Raw genomic sequence first — 18,496 nt, forward strand, 5'->3', positions numbered from 1 at the left:
GATCTTGGAGATTTTTCATATGAGTACTTAAAAAGCTTTCTGATTTCTCATGGCTGCATATATTATCCCATGGTATGAATGAAGCATAATTTATTTTAGCAGTCCCTTACTGAGAAGTATTTAAGTTGTTTCCAATGTTGTGCTATCACCCATGGCACAAAATAGGCATTATATGCCTTAAATGATTGATTTTTTTTTTTTTATAATTAGAAATGATTTTGTACCCTTTGAGTTAAAGCAAAAATTTCCTATAGTAGTTATATGTCCTTCTAAACATATTTCTGGGATTCAGGATACAGAATTCACACCCCAACAGGCTTAATAAAATGGTATGAAAATTTTGTGAGGGAAAAAAAGGACTTCAAGCTGGGACTCCAATAAAGGAAAGGATTTCAAAGGCAAAGGTAAGTATTCTCAGTAAGAAGATGATAAGAAAAATATTTAATATCTCCAGCTTCGATGTCTCCTCTGAACCCAAACTCATAGATGAACTGTCTACTCAACAACTCTCTTTGGGTGCCTAGTAAGCATTTCAAACTTAACACATCCCCAACTGAACCCACCTGCAACCCCTCTAACCGGCTCCCTCTCTCCTCAGTACAAGCCAAAAATCTCAGTGTTGTCCGTAACAGCTGTCTTTTTCTCGTGACCCATATGCAATCCGTCAGTGAAAGCTGTGGCTGTATCTTCAAAATATGCCAAAAGTCTGACCACAATTAGTCCCCCCACTGTTGCCAAGCTGGTTCAATTCTCCGTTATCTCTGGCCAGAATTATCGCACTACCGTCATAATTGCTTTCCATCTATTCTCAATGAGTGGGATCCTTTAAAAATTTAAGTCAGAGGATGTTATTCCTTTGCTCTAAACCCTCAATCTCACCTAGAGTAAAAGCCACAGTCCTTAAAATGGTCAACTGGGCTCTGCCCAATTTCTGACCTCCTCTGCTAACTCTCTCCTGGTGCTCATTCCCCTTCAGCCACACTGGCCTGCCTTCTGGGTGTGCTCCTGCTCAAGGTCATTACGCTTGCTTCTCCCTCTCACTCAAGTCTTATGGCTCCCTCCCCCCGTCGGGTCTTAGCATGAAGGTCACCTTCTCAAAGAGACCAACCCTGGCCACCCATTTTAATATTGCCCATTTGCTAATACTTTCTGTTCTTCTTCCCTGATTAATTTTTCTGAGGACACTTATCCTTATCTCTATTTTACTTGTTTATTTTCTTTATTATTGATTACCCACCACCTCATACATGATCAAATATAAGCCCCTTGGGGCAGGAAACTTGTCTGTTTATGTTTACTTCTGTATACTCAATACTAGAAGAGTGTCTGCCATGTAAAATGAATGAATGATTAAGGAATGTTTGTGTTACTTGGCTATCCCAGTGGTAGGATGGGAACATTCTTCCTCTGTCTAAAAGTCAAAACTGTAATATCATGAGAATTTCTATTTGTATGTTTGGTTGACTCGTCAGCAAACATTAACTGAGCATCTACTTTGTGCCAGGCACTTTGCTCAGCACTGAGAACAGAGAGATGAGCAAAACATGGCCCCATGCTATTAGAAGCTCATGGAACTCCCTCCATTTAAAAATTTATTTTGCAATACTTACTACATAAAATAATATATAAAGAACAAATTCTTTATATCAAAAATATATAAAGACTAATGAATTCTTGTATGCCTCCCTAACACCTGGAGAAATAAAACATTGCCAATTCAACTAAGTCTCCATTGTCTCCCTCTCCAATTGCTTCTCCCCCCCACCTCCTGAAAGAGGTAACTGCTATCCTGAATTTGGTGTTTGTCATTCTCAGGTGGTTGAAAAAATACTTTTGCTCCATATGGATCCCTAAACCGCACATAGTATTATTTTATATGTCTAAGTGGTTTCAAATGGTCTTCTTTTTTCCCTTTTCACTCGTGGTTATTTGTGAGATTCACCATGTTGGTACATGTAACCATTCATTTTTCTCTGCTGTTCAGTATTCCATTGCATGAATATAACAGCTTATTTATGCTTTCTCTTAATGGATACATGGATGTTGCCAGATTTTTGAGAATATAAATATCATTGCCTTAATGTTCTAGAACAGCACAATCCAATGGAACTTTGTGCAGTGATGGAAATATTGTATGCCTATTCCCCTATACTGTAGCCACTAGCTACAAATGGTTACTGAGCACTTGAAATGTGGCTAATGTGACTAAGGGACTGAATTTTAAATTTTATTTAATTTTAATTAATGTGGCCAGTGACTGCTGTATCAGAGAGCATGGTTCTATGTTTCTTTATTTCTTTGGATGCATATGAGAATTATTCTAGGGCAGTAGTTCGTAATACTGTCAGACCCAATGCATTCTTTTTATAACATATATTTTGCATAGCCCGTTTACTACCTAGGAATGTGATTCATCAATAATATAATTCATCTACACACATTTTTAGAAACCAATGCAATACACTTACTGTGATATAAAGTAGCACTATAAGAGACATAATTTTAAAAAAATAATAGGTATTTCAATATGTCAATACCTGGCCACAAATACAATACACTACATTAGGAGACATAATGAAGAAATGTATAAATGCAGACTGATACAGGTTTGTAATATTGGTAACCCAGACACCGCAAATGGTGTTGCTGTTGATGATGTAAACAACTCTTGGTAAGGTTCTTAAAAAAACAAAATACAATATTCCTTTTCTTAGCAGTGGCAGCTCTCAAAAATTCAGTATGTATTAAAAAGTCTTACAAAACAACTTAGTATTCACTTGTAAAACAGAGTTATGTTCCACTCCTAGGTCATTATAAGCAAGTTTGTCACCTACTTGACTGCTCTTCCAGATCTTCCAACATCATGAAGGGACCAGGACAACTCTTGTTTGAATTGCAGGCCATAGAGGACCCTGCCTCCACCCACTAAATGGAAGCCACCACCCCCATCATGGTTTTAAACAAAAATGTTCCCTTGGGTGTGGCATTAGTCCTGTTCACACCCATTGGTCTAGGTTACAAACCCAGCAGCAAAATTACTGGATCTTAAGATATAAGCATCTTCATCTTTCTTGGATTTTGCTAGCTCAATCTCCAAAGTATTTAGACCAATTTATACTCCCACCAGTCATATATGAGATATCCCATTTCTCTACAAATATGCAGTTTTTATCTCTAAAGTTATACTTTTCTCAGGTTATAGCTTTGTTTACTTCAATACTTCACTGTTATAAAACAAAAATTTACCTCTGCCCTAAATCTGTGGATTCCTCTCCAAATTAGGGCATTTCCCAACTTTCTGAGTAAATACAGAACAGCATGCCTGCTAAACCTGAATGCTTGCAATTTTTTCAATTTAGCTATGGCCCTGAAAGTCCCCAACTGATCCCCAACAGCCTCTTTCCATTAACCCCAAAGACATCTAACTCCATCACTTACCAATCCCCCCTTTTCATTTTCCACAGGGATCTCATAGGGCATTCAGAATTTGAACCAAAAAATCTTGAAATCCATGATTATATAGAGAAAGTACAAAGGAAGGAAAATGGAGCCAAAGCAATTACTATTAAAGGAGTAATAGTGACCTGACCTTTACACCTATTACTATAGATTTAAAAGTTATTGCCATCATAATGGCAGAGTACTCCAAAACTCAGTGGCTCACAATAACAAGCATTTATTCGCATACTCATAGTTGATGTTGGATGGGCTGATACAGGCTCTGCTTGGCTGGGCACGTTTTGGGTAGGCTGGGCTTGAGTCTAGGCTTTGGGTTGGGTTTAGGTATGCTCCACATTTTTCATTCTGGGACCTAGAATGACAGGGCAGAGGCTAACCAGGATTTGCTCTTCTCAAGGCAGATCACTGGAGTACAATGGTGTGAGTCCATCACTCAAGCACATTTAGAGCTTCTACTTGTATCATGTCTTCCAATATTCCAGGGGCCAAAGAAGTCATAGCTAAGGCTAAAGGCAGGGAATTATACTCTGTTCCAAGGGAATGGTGGAGGGAAGTGAGTATTTGCAGAACCTAGTCCAATGCAAAGCAGCAACCCTTTTGTAATGAAATAGTCTGTGATTAATAAAATATTTTTAGTTTGATGATCAAAACACAGCAAATGTATCAAAACCAATGTCAAGAATTAATGGAATGAATAGACCCGAACCTATTTTGTGTATGTTCTTTTTCTGTTTTATAGCAAGCACACACACTCTGCCCATGTAGCCATGGTATCATTACTCCTATTTCAGTGACAAGACAGAGCAACTTGGTTTTGGGCATGGCCTCTGAGTGTTTCTCCAATAGGAAAAAAATAGGGGAAAAAACCACATCAGCCTCCCTCTCCCCCTCCCTCTGCCAGGCCAATCAGGCCCAAACCTCTCTAATGAACCTTTCTCCAGTACACATTAAACTTAGGAAAACTTTTTGTTTCCTTGTCTTAAATGGATTAACTTAATAAATTAAAAAGATATTCTGTATCTTCATGAGAGGCTACTAGTTAGGAAAAGGGGATTAAAACTGATTTTGCAAGATGGGACAAGATGATGGCATAGGAAGGTGTGGAATTTAGTTAGTTCCCTAGTACAACTAGTAAATAGCCAGGAACAACTAAAAAAAATAGTCTGGAACAACTGATGGGGGACATCTGTGACTGGACAACATTGTACACCAGTCAGGAATGGGTGGAACGGCTGAAATTGCAGCATAGAACTATAAGTAAAGCTCCCCAAACTGTGGAACTGGTGCCCCTTCCTCACTGGCACAGCAGGCTGAGTGGTAAAACTCCACTGTGAGAGAAAGAAGCAGTCCCTGCTGGGAGCAAGAGAATGTAGCTCAACCAAGCTCCAATTGCAATTTTAATTAACAAATTTGGACTCCTGAATACATGCTAGGAGCACAGATAAACCTGTAGCGAGCAGGAAGGGAACCCAAAGGTTTATCCTGGCAGAGAAGAGGCAGGGCTCATGGAAAAAAAGTACATAAGTAAATAAAAACAGAGGCTTTTAGAGTCCATTGAGCTCAGAATACTGGAAAAGGACTGTGTCCCAAGAAAAGGACACACAGAACTGGGTACCAACTGTGGGTCTTGCCTGGTGAACTGGAGAGAAGGTGACTAGCTCTGAAAAGGAGACTTCTTACTTTTTTCCTTTTTTTCCTCTTTCTCATTCTAAGTAGCTCATTAGAGGAAGCCTCAGGCATTTTCAGTTGTCAGTACTGACCCAGGCAAAGGTGGAGTTAAAATAGTCACAGAGTCAAAGAAAAAACTCAAGTGTAGGAGACAATTCCCTAAAGGGCTCATCTTCCCTAGAAAAGGGGAATGAGGCCCAGCTCAAGTGGTGGCCCTCTCTTGAAGAACTCAGACCCCAGGGACTGGGGGAACAACAACAACAACAACAACAACAACAACAAAACAGAAACAGCTTAAGCTTGGTTTCTGACACCCTTGGTCCCTGACCAGGACAGGGTCCACTGAGAATTAAATATACCACATCACTTTACGCTGGTGGGGAGCTGCAGAATAACAAGTGCCACCTGCTGGGCAGGATACAAAAAGCACAGAGTCTAGAGGCCTCACAGAAAAGTCTGAAAAATTTCTGCATCTCACCCTCAGGGAAACCAGATACTGAATACAGTCTCCTCCTAAGACCTGGGCCCATATGGGCTAGGAAAATCTGATTGGGGTAATCAAGGAAACCAAATGCCTAGACAACAGAAAATTACAGATCACTCTAGGAAGAGCAAAGATATGGCCTAGTCAAAGGAACAAACCTGCATTTCAACTGAGATATCAGAATTGAAACAGCTTATTATTAATCAAACAAATCTCCTAAATCAATTCAAAAATCAAATCAACAAGTTGAGGGAAAATATGGCAAAAGAGGTGAAGGATATAAAGAAGACACTGGGCAAACATAAGGAAGAACTCAAAAGTTTGAAAAAACAATTGGCAGAACTTATGGGAATAAAAGGCACAATAGAAGAGATTAAAAACACAGTGGACATGTAAAACAGCAGATTTGAGGAGGCAGAAGAAAGGATTCATGAACTGGAAAACAGGACATCCGAAATCCTACACACAAAACAACAGATAGGGAAAAGAATGGAAAACTATGAGCAGGGTTTCAGGGAACTGAATGTCAACATAATGCACACAAATAAACATGTCATGTGTGTCCCTGAAGGAGAAGAGAAGGGAAAAGGGACAGAAAGAGTATTGGGAAGAAATAATCACTGAAAATTTCCTATCTATTATGAAAGACATAAAATTACAGATCCAAGAAGCACAGAGTACCCCAAACAGAATAGACAGTAAACTGACTCCAAGACACCTAATAATCAGATTATCAAATGTCAAAGGCAAAGAGAGAATTCTGAAAGCATCAAGACAAAAGCGATACATCACATACAAAGGAAGCTTGATAAGACTATGTGTGGATTTCTCAGTAGAAAACATGAAGGGAGAAGGCAATGATATGATATATTTGACATACTGAAAGAGAAAAACTGCCAACCAAGAATTCTATATCTGGCAAGACTCCTTCAAAAATTAGGATGAGTTTAAAATATTTTCAGACAAACAGACACTGAGAGATTTGTGAACAAGGTACCTGTGCTACAGGAAATACTAAAGGGAGCACTACAAACAGATAGGAAAAGACAAGAGAGAGAGGTTCAAAGAAGAGGATAGAAATAAAGGCTTTCAGTAAGGGTAAAAAGAGAGAGAGAGAGGAAAAAATAAAAATAAGTTATGACATAAAAATCCAAAAGACGAAATTGTACACAGTAGACAATACATTGAGTGAAATTAGCCAGAAACAAAAGGACAGATACCATATGATCTCACTAATATGGACTAACACTGTTGAACAAAATTTGAGAGTTGAGAACACAGGTTATCAGGAGATAGAAAGAGGTTAGAGATCAGACATCTGATGCTGAAGGAGTACAGGAGGTTCAACAAGATTGATAGTACAGATCCAGAAATGGAATGGACAGCATAATAGTGTGTATGGTAACACAATAATTGTAAGTACTTGGAAAAAAAGATGAGTGTGAATACAGTTGAAAGAGGAAGGCTAAGGGCATGTATGATACCAGAAGGAAAGACAGAAGACAAAGACTCAGATTGTATAACCTCGCAAAACCTAGAGTGGTCAATCATGGTGATTAAATGTACAAATATGATTGTTCTTAAATGATGTAGAACAAATGAATGTCAACATTACAAGGTGTTGAAAATTGGATGGTATAGGGGAAAAATATGATCAATGCCAGTAAGAGTTTATAGTTAATGGTAATATTGTAAGATGCTTCCATTAATTGTAATAAAGGCAATATACCAAAGCTAAATGTCTATAAGAGGGGGATGTAAGTGAGTGATTTGGGATTCTTGGTGGTGGTGATGTTGGCTGACCTTTTCGTTGTATTTTATTTTTATTTTTCTTCTATCTTTTGTATTTTTATTCTACATTTTCTCCTTTTCTTCTTTCTTTGGGGGAGAGATGGAAATGTCCTCATATAGATTGTGATGGTGAATGCATAATTACGTGATTACAGTGGGAATCATTGATTGTTTACTTAGGGTGGATTGTATGGTGTGTGAATAAAACTGTTAAAAGAATAAACAGAGGGATACAAGTGCTGGAGAAAATGTGTAGAGAAGGATGTGCCTTTTCCCTGTTGGTAGGTGTGATGGTTAGGTTCATGTGTCAGCTTGGCCAGGTGATGGTACCCTGGTGTCTGTTCAAGCAAGCACTAGCCTAACCATTGCTGTGAGGATATTTGTGGCTGCTTGATAAACCAGAAGGCTGGTTTATTAAATCATCAATCAATTGACTGCAGCTGTGACTGGTGACCTCAATGAAGGACATGTCTTCCACAATGAGAGAATGCAGTCAGCTGGATTTAATACAATCTGTTGAAGACTTTTAAGCAAGACAGATAGAGGCCCTTCACTTCTTTGGCTGACCAGCGAAGTGTTTCCTGAGGATTTCGTCGAAGTTGCCAGTTTGTTTTCTGAGGAATTCATCGAACACATTCGTCGAAGTTGCCAGTTCTCTACCTGAGGAGTTCATTGAACATCTTCATTGGAGTTGCCAGTTTGGTGCCTGCCCTACGGAATTTGGACTCATGCATACCCACAGTTGTGTGAGACACTTCTATAAATCTTATATTTATAGATATCTCTTGTTGATTCTGTTTCCCTAGAGAACCCTAACTAACATAGTATGTTAGTAGAATGGTGCAACCCAGCTGGAGGGCAGTGTGGTTGTTCCACAAGAAGCTAACTATGGGGTTGCCATATGGTCCTGCAACCCCATTATTGGGTATATAGGTGGAATAACTGAGTGCAGGGAAAAATGGACATTGCACACTGGTGTTCATGGCAGCCATATTCACAATTCGCAATGGATGGAGGTGGCCTAAGGGTACATTGACTGATAAACAGAATGGTGAACTGTAGTGTGTACATAGAATGGAATACTGAGGTGCAGCAAGAAGAAATGAATTTGTGATGTATACACTTGGTGAATGGCCCTTGAGGACTGTATGTTGAGTGAAATAAGCCAGAATCAAAAAGACAAGCATTATAACACCTCACTAATATACACTAACTATAAAGTGCAAACTCTGAGAACTGAATCTGAGAGCACAGGTTATCAGGGGAAAGCTTATGTTAAAGGTTCCTAAATTATAAGCTCTTACAGCAGTCACATCTATTCATGAGTTTTAGTGGTTATCTCTAAATTCCGAGGTGCTGAGCTGTTGGTGTATAACCTGGTTGGTCCCTGTAACTTTGGGTATCTGTGTGACACCTGAGACTCAGAGCCAGGGTTCATCAGCTATGAATGTCAGCATTACCCCATTCAGCAAATGTTAAAATAGCTGAAAAAGAGATCAGTCTTCAATTAGAGATAAGAATGAAATGGACTTGATTAGAACTAAGATAGAACATACTAAAGGGTAAAGGATGATATTGACTATGTTTTAAAACCTCAAATTCTATGTAGAGGATGATATTAACTGTGTTTAAAAACTTCAGCTTCTGTGTGAAACCAGAGGAAGAGATGTTTATTTGGTTCAAAATCTATATTTTCTGCAGCACACTATATAATTTAACTTGTATGGTCAGATTATTCAAGTACCATAATTACGTGGAACCTTGAATAGGGGATGAGAGCTGGTTGGTTTGTGAGGTTAGTGTGAAACCCTGATAAATCCCAGAGTAATTTTTTTTTTCAATTTTATTGAGATTGTTCAGATACCATACAATTATCCAAAGATCTAAAGTGTACAATCACTTGCCCCTGGGTACCCTCATACAGCTGTGCATCCATCACACTTAATTTTTGTTCAATTTTTAGAAACTTTTCATTACTCCAGACAAGAAATAAAGTGAAAGATGAAAAAAGAAAAAAAGAAAAGGAAACTCTAATCCTCCCCTATCCCTAACCAACCCCCCTCAATTGTTGACTCATAGTATTGATATAGTACATTTGTTACTGTTTATGAAAAAATGTTGAAATACTACTAACTGTAGTATATAGTTTGTAATAGGTATATAGTTCTTCCCTATATGCCCCTCTATTGTTAACTTCTAATTGTATTGTCATACATTTGTTCTGGTTCATGGAAGTGATTTCTAGTATTTGTACAGTTGATCATGGACATTGCCCACCATAGGATTCAGTTTTATACATTCCCATCTTGTGACCTCCAACTTTCCTTCTGGTGACATATATGACTCTGAGCTTCCCCTTTCCACCTCATTCACACACCATTCGGCGCTGTTAGTTATTCTCACATCTTGCTACCAACACCCCTGTTCATTTCCAAACATTTGAGTTCATCCTAATTCAACATTCTCCTCATATTAAGCAACCACTCCCCATTCTTAAGCCTCGTCCTATATCTTGGTACCTTATATTTCATGTCTATGAGTTTACATATTATAATTAGTTCCTGTCAGTGACACCCTGTAATAATCGTCCTAATGTGTCTGGCTTATTTCACTCCGTATATTGCCCTCGAGGTTTTGTCATCAACCCATTTTTTTTTTTTAATATGGTTTTGTTCACTCACCATACATTCCATCCCAAGTAAATAATCGATGGTTTTCTGCATGGTCATACATTTATGTGTTCACCACCTTCACCTATCTATAGAAGAGCATCTACATTTCTTCCACAAGGCAGGAGGGAGAGTCAAAGAAGGTAGAGAGGCAAAAGAAAGAGGAAAAAAAAAAAAATGACAGCTAGGAAGCAGCAAAAGGAAAAACAGCCTTAAATCAAAGCAGAACAAAGAATCAGACAATACCACCAATGTCAAGTGTCTAACATGCCTCCCCTATCCCCCCCTCTTATCTGCATTCACCTTGGTATATCACCTTTGTTACATGAAAGGAAGCATAATGCAATGATTCTATTAGTTACAGTCTCTAGTTTATGCTGATTGCATCCCTCTCCCAATGCCTCCCCATTTTTAACACCTTGCAAAGTTGACATTTGCTTGTTCTCCCTCGTAAAAGAACATATTTGTACATTTTATCACAATTGTTGAATACTCTAGATTTCACCAAGTTACACAGTCCCAGTCTTTATCTTTCCTCCTTTCTTGTGGTGTCTCACATGCTCCCCACCTTCCTCTCTCAACCGTATTCATAGTTACCTTTGTTCAGTGTACTTACATTGTTGTGCTACCATCTCCCAAAATTGTGTTCCAAACCACACACTCCTGTCTTCTATCACCCTGTAGTGCTCCCTTTAGTATTTCCTGTAGGACAGGTGTCTTGTTCACAAAGTCTCTCATTGTCTGTCTGTCAGAAAATATTTTGAGATCTCCCTCATATTTGAAGGACAGCTTTGCTGGATACAGGATTCTTGGTTGGCAGTTTTTCTCTTTCAGTATCTTAAATATATCACACCACTTCCTTCTTGCCTCCATGGTTTCTGCTGAGAGATCCGCACATAGTCTTATGAAGCTTCCTTTGTATGTAATGGATCGCTTTTCTCTTGCTGCTTTCAGGATTCTCTCTTTGTCTTTGACATTTGATAATCTGATTATTAAGTGTCTTGGCATAGGCCTATTCATATCTCTTCTGTTTGGAGTACGCTGTGCTTCTTGGATCTGTAATTTTATGTCTTTCATAAGAGATGGGAAATTTTCATTAATTATTTCCTCTATTATTGCTTCTGCCCCCTTTCCCTTCTCTTCTCCTTCTGGGACACCAATGATACGTACATTATTGTACTTTGTTTCATCCTTGAGTTCCCGGAGACGTTGCTCATATTTTTTCATTCTTTTCTCCATCTGCTCCTTTGCATGTAGGCTTTCAAGTGTTTTGTTCTCCAGTTCCTGAGTGTTTTCTTCTGCCTCTTGAGATCTGCTGTTGTATGTTTCCATTGTGCCTTTCATCTCTTGTGTTGTGCCTTTCATTTCCATAGATTCTTCTAGTTATTTTTTTGAACTTTTGATTTCTGCCGTATACATGTCCAGTGCTTCCTTTACAGCCTCTATCTCTTTTGCAATATCTTCTCTAAACTTTTTGAACTGATTTAGCATTAGTTGTTTAAATTCCTGTATCTCAGTTGGAGTGTACGTTTGTTCCTTTGACTGGGCCATAACTTTGTTTTTCTTAGTGTAGGCTTTAATTTTCTGTTGTCTAGGCATGGTTTCCTTGGTTATCCAAATCAGGTTTTCCCAGACCAGAACAGGCTCAGGTCCCAGAGGGAAGAAATATTCAGTATTTGGTTTCTCTGCGGGTGTGTCTTAGAAAATTGCTCCACCCTTTGATGCCTCAGGTCACTGTGCTTTTCTGCCCAGCAGGTGCCTCCTGTTAGCCTATAATTCTTGACTGGTGTGAGGAGGTATGGCTGTGTTCCCCCAGGCTCTGGGGTCTGGTTCTGAATGGAAAGGGCCCCACCCCTTTCCTCCTAGAGAAGACAGACCCGCCAGGTGGAGGTCATTAGCATTTCAATGGTCTCGCTCTCTGCTTGTGCTGTCTCCGCCCTTCCCCGAGTCACAGCCCTGGAAACTGAATATGATTGGGGCTTTCTCCACTGAGCCAAAAAAGAAACAGTCCCCTTCAGACCCAGTCCAAGGCGACCCTCCAGCTCTCCCAGGTCAGTCGTCACCCAAAGCCTCTGTCTGTTTTTGGGGATGCGTACCTGTAGTGAGCAGTTCACACTCGCTACTTAAAACCCCAGTTGGAGCTCAGCTGAGCTATATTTGCTTGCTGGGAGAGAGCTTCTCTCTGGCACCACGAGGCTTTGCAGCTCGGGCTATGGGGGAGGGGGTCTCACGACTTGGTTCCGCAGGTTTTACTTACAGATTTTATGCTGTGTTCTCGGGCATTCCTCCCAATTCATGTTGGTGTATGATGAGTGGATGGTCTCGTTTGTCCCCCCGCAGTTATTCTGGATTATTTACTAGTTGTTTCTGGTTTTTTGTAGTTGTTCCAGGGGGACTACTTAGCTTCCACTCCTCTCTATGCCGCCATCTTGCTTGAGAGCCTGAGAATCCGCTCCCAGAGTAATTTTGGCATAGAGTAAGAAGTATTAGCAGGGTTCTCTTGAGGCCTGGGGAAAGATGTGGAAACATTAAACTTCCTCATCTGGGGAATTCCTGATATTCTCTCAAGCATTGGGGGCTACCATTGTAGTAGGCCAAGTCCTCAATTTTGGGGCTTGCCCTTATGAAGCTTGTTACTGTAAAGGAGAGGCTAAACTTACTTATAATTGTGCCTAAGAGTCACCCCCAAAGAACCACTTTTGTTGCTCAGATGTGGCCTCTCTCTCTCTAAGCCACCTCTGCAGGTAAACTCACTGCCTTCCCCACTATATGGGACATGACTTCCAGGAGTGGAGGTCTCCCTGGCAACATGGGACATGACTCCTGGGGATGAGCCTGGACCTGGCATCATGGGATTGAGAAGTCCTTCTTGACCAAAAGGGGGAAGAGAAATTAAACAAAAGAAAATTTCGGTGGCTGAGAGATCTCAAATGGAGTTGAGAGGCCATTCTGGAGGTTATTCTTATGCATTATATAGATATTGTCCGGCGCTTTCTCCGCCTCGCCTCGAGTCCTCGGTCGGCCGGCGATGGGGACCAGAGAGATAAGGGGAGAGAGGGTGCGGACAATGTCTTACCCGACGCACTCGTGATCACTCTGGACTCGCAGCAGTGAAGCATGTAGGCTTTTAATGGAACTAGGCAATCATCCTCTTTACAGGTTCCGCCCGGGGCAAGACGCCTCGGGGGAGAACAACCTCGATGCGGCCGTCAGGCGCGGCTCCTTGTGGGCTGTCTCCCCGAGCTCTGCCCGGGAACTTTCTTATAAACCTTACGTATATCCAATGGGCAAACGCCACGCATACAAGCATGATTGGTGAATACAGAGGGTTGTCACATACATCACAAAGCGGAAGCAGGATGTGGGCGCCATCTTTGCACCACTCGATGGGCGGGGGGAACTCAAGGGCAGGCTGCAGCTTGTCTACTAGGCCTAATCCGGAATGTGGCTGCTCACATCTCCCCCTTTTTGTTTTTATTTTGATGCCCCAGTGTCTCCAGTGATGAATGTGCTCCCGTGGACCGAGATGGCCCACAACGTATGTTTTGGTGCTTTGGGGAGTCTGGACTAGGTCCCGGCCATACTGCGGCGGGGCCTCTGGCACCGACCAGAATGCTCACTTCATATAGAGACCGGAGAGCCCATGAGCTGGAAACCATGTGGCTCTCCTTGCAGTACTCAGTCTCGCAACTGGGGGACAAGAGGGTTAGGAGAACGGTAGCCAGTGTCGAGGGCGTCACTAGGTGTCTCTGTGCAATGGCAGGGGTCCCGTCTGGCCACAACTAGGACTCTGCCCAAGAGATCTACCTGAGACAAAAATAGGACCACTGGTGCCGATTATTTATATCCGGGATTTTGCCAAATACTTAGCTGCGAACCTTGCCCCCAAATGCCCCGCTTCGAGTGGTTGGGATGGGTGCTGGGCAGAGGGACTATAGTCATCAGGAGGGTTACAGGCAGAGGACATGGCCATCATGGCGGTAACACGTAATTGCTGTTGTCTTTGAAACAAACGCTCCAGCAAACTCTTAACAATGATCAAACCTACTAATAACCCCACAGCAAGAAGAACCCAGTTGGTCAGATTAGGCCAAGAGAACCAGGAGGGAAAAAAGGTCAATATTCCTGGCCCTCTTCCCGGTCTGCTGGGGAGTGGTCGACACCGTCGACATCATTTGACCGCTCATCACGCGAGTTGAGGACTGGATCCAACAGGTCACGTTGGGGGTTTAACGACCCGTCAGGCTGCAGTTCTTTGGTGTTCTCAGGCGACTGCACGGTTCTCACCAGTCTTTCCGGAACCCACACTGGTTGACGTCCTGGTTCCTGGGGAAAAACACAAACAGAGCCTCTGGCCCAGCTGAGCACCGGGTCAGGGCCTTTGTACTCGGGCGGGGGGTACGGCAAAGGTTGCCCCTCCCCTGACCGGCCCATCGGGGTTTCCGGGTCTGGCAGCAAAGGATAATTACATTTACTGGGCATGGCCACTAGAGGGAGCTCTCGGCGAGGTCCTTTGGTGGGACCGCCCAAGGCGTCAGTTAGGAGCTGGGGTGTCCCTGGGGGTGCAGCGGTAGACATTGGCGGGGCGGAAGGCCGCACGGGTGTGGCGGGAGGCTCCTCCCACTCAATTAGCGGGGATGCTTCCGGCTCCTCGTCAGTATCGCTACCTGACTCTGAGTCAGAGTCACTGGACTCCGGCGGTTTGCCCCTATAGGAGCCGTCCGCTGACGAAACTGACTGGGTTTCTTGGAGCGCGCACCGTGCTTCTTGCAAGGCAGAGGACGGGCTTAGGCCGGCAGCCGATTCTAGTTCAAGGACCGCACGGACGGTCTCCCATATGGGTACTAGAATCGGGTCCATACACACGCCCGTCTGGCGCGCTCGGTCTATGTCGCGACCGAGCTTCATCCAAGAGGGTAGGCTAAGGCTGCCGGTGCAGGCAAACCAAGGGGCAAAAGTATCAACATCATCAAGAAAACGCTGAAGGGAGCTTTTCCTGACCGAGATACCCCGTTGTTTCAAAAGGTTCTTTAAGGGAGCTAAGAGAGGTGAACTTCCGGACTGCCCCATGATTGCAGTCGGCACTATACTTCAGTCACTCGGAGAGCTCTTCCGAGTCCCCCGGGGTCACCTGAAAACCCACGGGCCCTAACTATCATGTAATAAGACGCACTCACCTTCTCGCGTTGATCAGGCGCGGGAAGTCTGCCGTAAGCTCGATGCGCAGCGCTGCTCTCCTCACAGAGGGACCGTCGAGAGCGAGGCAGGAGGAGGAGCGTTCCCCGTACGGGCCACCACTTGTCCGGCGCTTTCTCCGCCTCGCCTCGAGTCCTCGGTCGGCCGGCGATGGGGACCAGAGAGATAAGGGGAGAGAGGGTGCGGACAATGTCTTACCCGACGCACTCGTGATCACTCTGGACTCGCAGCAGTGAAGCATGTAGGCTTTTAATGGAACTAGGCAATCATCCTCTTTACAGGTTCCGCCCGGGGCAAGACGCCTCGGGGGAGAACAACCTCGATGCGGCCGTCAGGTACGGCTCCTTGTGGGCTGTCTCCCCGAGCTCTGCCCGGGAACTTTCTTATAAACCTTACGTATATCCAATGGGCAAACGCCACGCATACAAGCATGATTGGTGAATACAGAGGGTTGTCACATACATCACAAAGCGGAAGCAGGATGTGGGCGCCATCTTTGCACCACTCGATGGGCGGGGGGAACTCAAGGGCAGGCTGCAGCTTGTCTACTAGGCCTAATCCAGAATGTGGCTGCTCACAAGATATCCCTTTTTACTTTTTATTGTACTAGAATAACCAGAAGGAAATATCTGAAACTGTTGAACTGAAACCCAGTATCCTTGATTTTTGAAGACAACTGTATAATTATATATCTTATATGGTGTGACTGTGTGATTATGAAAACCTTTGTGGCTCACACTCTGTGCTGGTTTGGATTATTATGTCCCCCAATTTGCCATGTTCTTTGATGCTGTCTTATGGGGCAGATGTATTAGTGTTGATTAGGTTGGAACCTTTGATTGAATGTTTCATGGAGATGTGACTCAATCAACTGTGGGTGAGATCTTTGATTGGATAATTTCCATGGAGATGTTACCCCACCCATTCAGGATAGGTCTGAATTAAATCACTGGAGCCATATAAAAGAGCCATACAGGCCCAGATGCTTGCTGCAGCTGAGACAGACATTTTGAAGACAGCCATTGAAAGCAGACTTATGCTAGCCCAGAATTTGCTCTGGAGAAGCTAAGAGAGGACAAAACACTCCAAGAGCAACATTTTGAATTCACAGGAGCTGAGAGAGAATCAGGAACATAACCTGGGATCGGTAGAAGCCAGTCACATGCCTTCCCAGATAACAAAGGTTTTCTGGATGCCATTGGTCATTCTCCAATGAAGGTACCCTATTGTTGATGCCTTACATTGGACACTTTATGGCTTCAGGCCATAGCTTTGTAACCAAATAAACCCCCTTTATAAAATCCAATCTATTTCTGGCATTTTGAAGAACGGCAGCGTTAGCAAACCAGAACACACTCCCTTTATCCAGGGTATGGACAAATGAGTAGAAAAAAGGGAAACAAAAAGTAAATGAACAATGGGGGGGGGAGTATGAGATGTTATGGGTGTTTTTTTTTTACTTTTTTTTAAATTTTTAATCTTATTTTTTGGAATAATGAAAATATTCAATATATTGACTGTGGTGATGAATGCACAAACATGTGATGATAATGTGAACAACTGATTGTACACTTTGGATGATTGTATAGTATTTAATATATATGTCAATAAAAATTGCATTTAATAAAAAAAAAAACTGATTTTGCCTTTTAAAATCCTAAGAGTGAAATGGATAAAGATGAAGAAGTTGTGGTATACAATTTTAATGGCATACTATACAGTAATAGAAATGAAGAAATTACAGCTTCATTCAGCAGCACGCATGGATCTCACAAACATAATGTTGAATGAAAGAAGTCAGGCACCAAAGAATGCATACCGTAATTCTATTTATAAAGTTCAAAAAGCAGGTAAAATTCAACTAGTTTTGGAGGATGCATGCTTAGGTGGTTATTAGTTAGGGTTCTCTAGGGAAACAGCACCAAGAGATATCTGTGAATATAAGATTTTATAAAAGTGTCTCACACAACTGTGGGGATGCATGAGTCCAAATTCCTTAGGGCAGGCAGCAAACTGACAACTCCATTGAAGGTGTTTGATGAACTCCTCAGGAGATGCTGGCTAACTGAAGAAGAAGGTTCTCTCTTTCCCCCTTAAAAGTCTTAAACTGATTAGATTAGATCCAGCTGATTGAATTCTCTCATTGCAAAAGACACACCCTTCATTGATGTAATCAGTTACAGGTGTAGTCAATTGATTGATGATTTAATAAACCAGCCTGTTGGTTTATTAACCAGCCACAAATGACCTTGGAGTAATGGTTAGGCCAGTGCTTGCTTGACCAGACACCTGGATACCATCACCTGGCCAAGTTGACACATTAACCTAACCATCACAGGTGGTGTTGGAGATTGATTCATGTCCCCCACAAAACACATGTTCAAGTTCTAACACCTGGCCCTGTGGTTGTAAACCCATTTGTAAATAGGATCTGTGAATGTGTTATTAATTAGAAATATTGTTAATTAACAGGAAATTATTAATGTGTTATTAAAAACTGGAGGAAGCTTGATCCTTGTTATAAAGTGATACAGAACTTAGCAAAATTGTGTTCTGATGTCAGATGGAAAGCAGAACTTGTAAGCTATGAACTTGGATAATTTAGCTGAGGAGATTTCCAAGCAAAGTTATGTTATGTGAAGCCTGGTTTTTCCTTGCAACTTATAGTAAAATGTGAGAGAAAGCAATAAACTGAGAACTGAACTATTAAGCAAAAAGGAACCATAATTTCATTATTTGGAAATTTCTCAGCCTATCCAGATAGAAAGTTCTGAGACTAGGGCCAAAAACATTTTTAATACAGCCCTCCCTGAGTTTCTAGGGACTTCTGCCCTGGCCTTTGGAGAAGGTGGCCCTTCTGTCTCAGCATTTAGAAAACAGGGGCCTTCCACTCTGGCATTCCAGGAGAGCATGGTCAGTACCCCAACACTTAGAAAAGGTGGGCTGCAACTATAGCAGACCTCAGAAAAAAGCATCAATCCTCAGATGACTCTCAGAACCTGCAGTCTAATGGAGTTTGCCCTGCTGGGTTTCAGACTTGTTTGGGTTGCATGACCCCTGTTTTCCTTCTAATTTCTCCCATCCTGAGTGGAAATGACTATTCTATGCCTGTACAACCATTGTATTTGCAGATAACTTGTTTCTACATTTCACAGGTGTACATAGACAGAGAGGAATTTTGCCCTAGGAAGGAGCACACCCAGAACTGATTATGATGAGACTTTGGACT

The sequence above is a fragment of the Choloepus didactylus genome, chromosome 3 (genome assembly GCF_015220235.1).
Source record: "Choloepus didactylus isolate mChoDid1 chromosome 3, mChoDid1.pri, whole genome shotgun sequence".
Classification (NCBI taxonomy): Eukaryota; Metazoa; Chordata; class Mammalia; order Pilosa; family Megalonychidae; genus Choloepus; species Choloepus didactylus.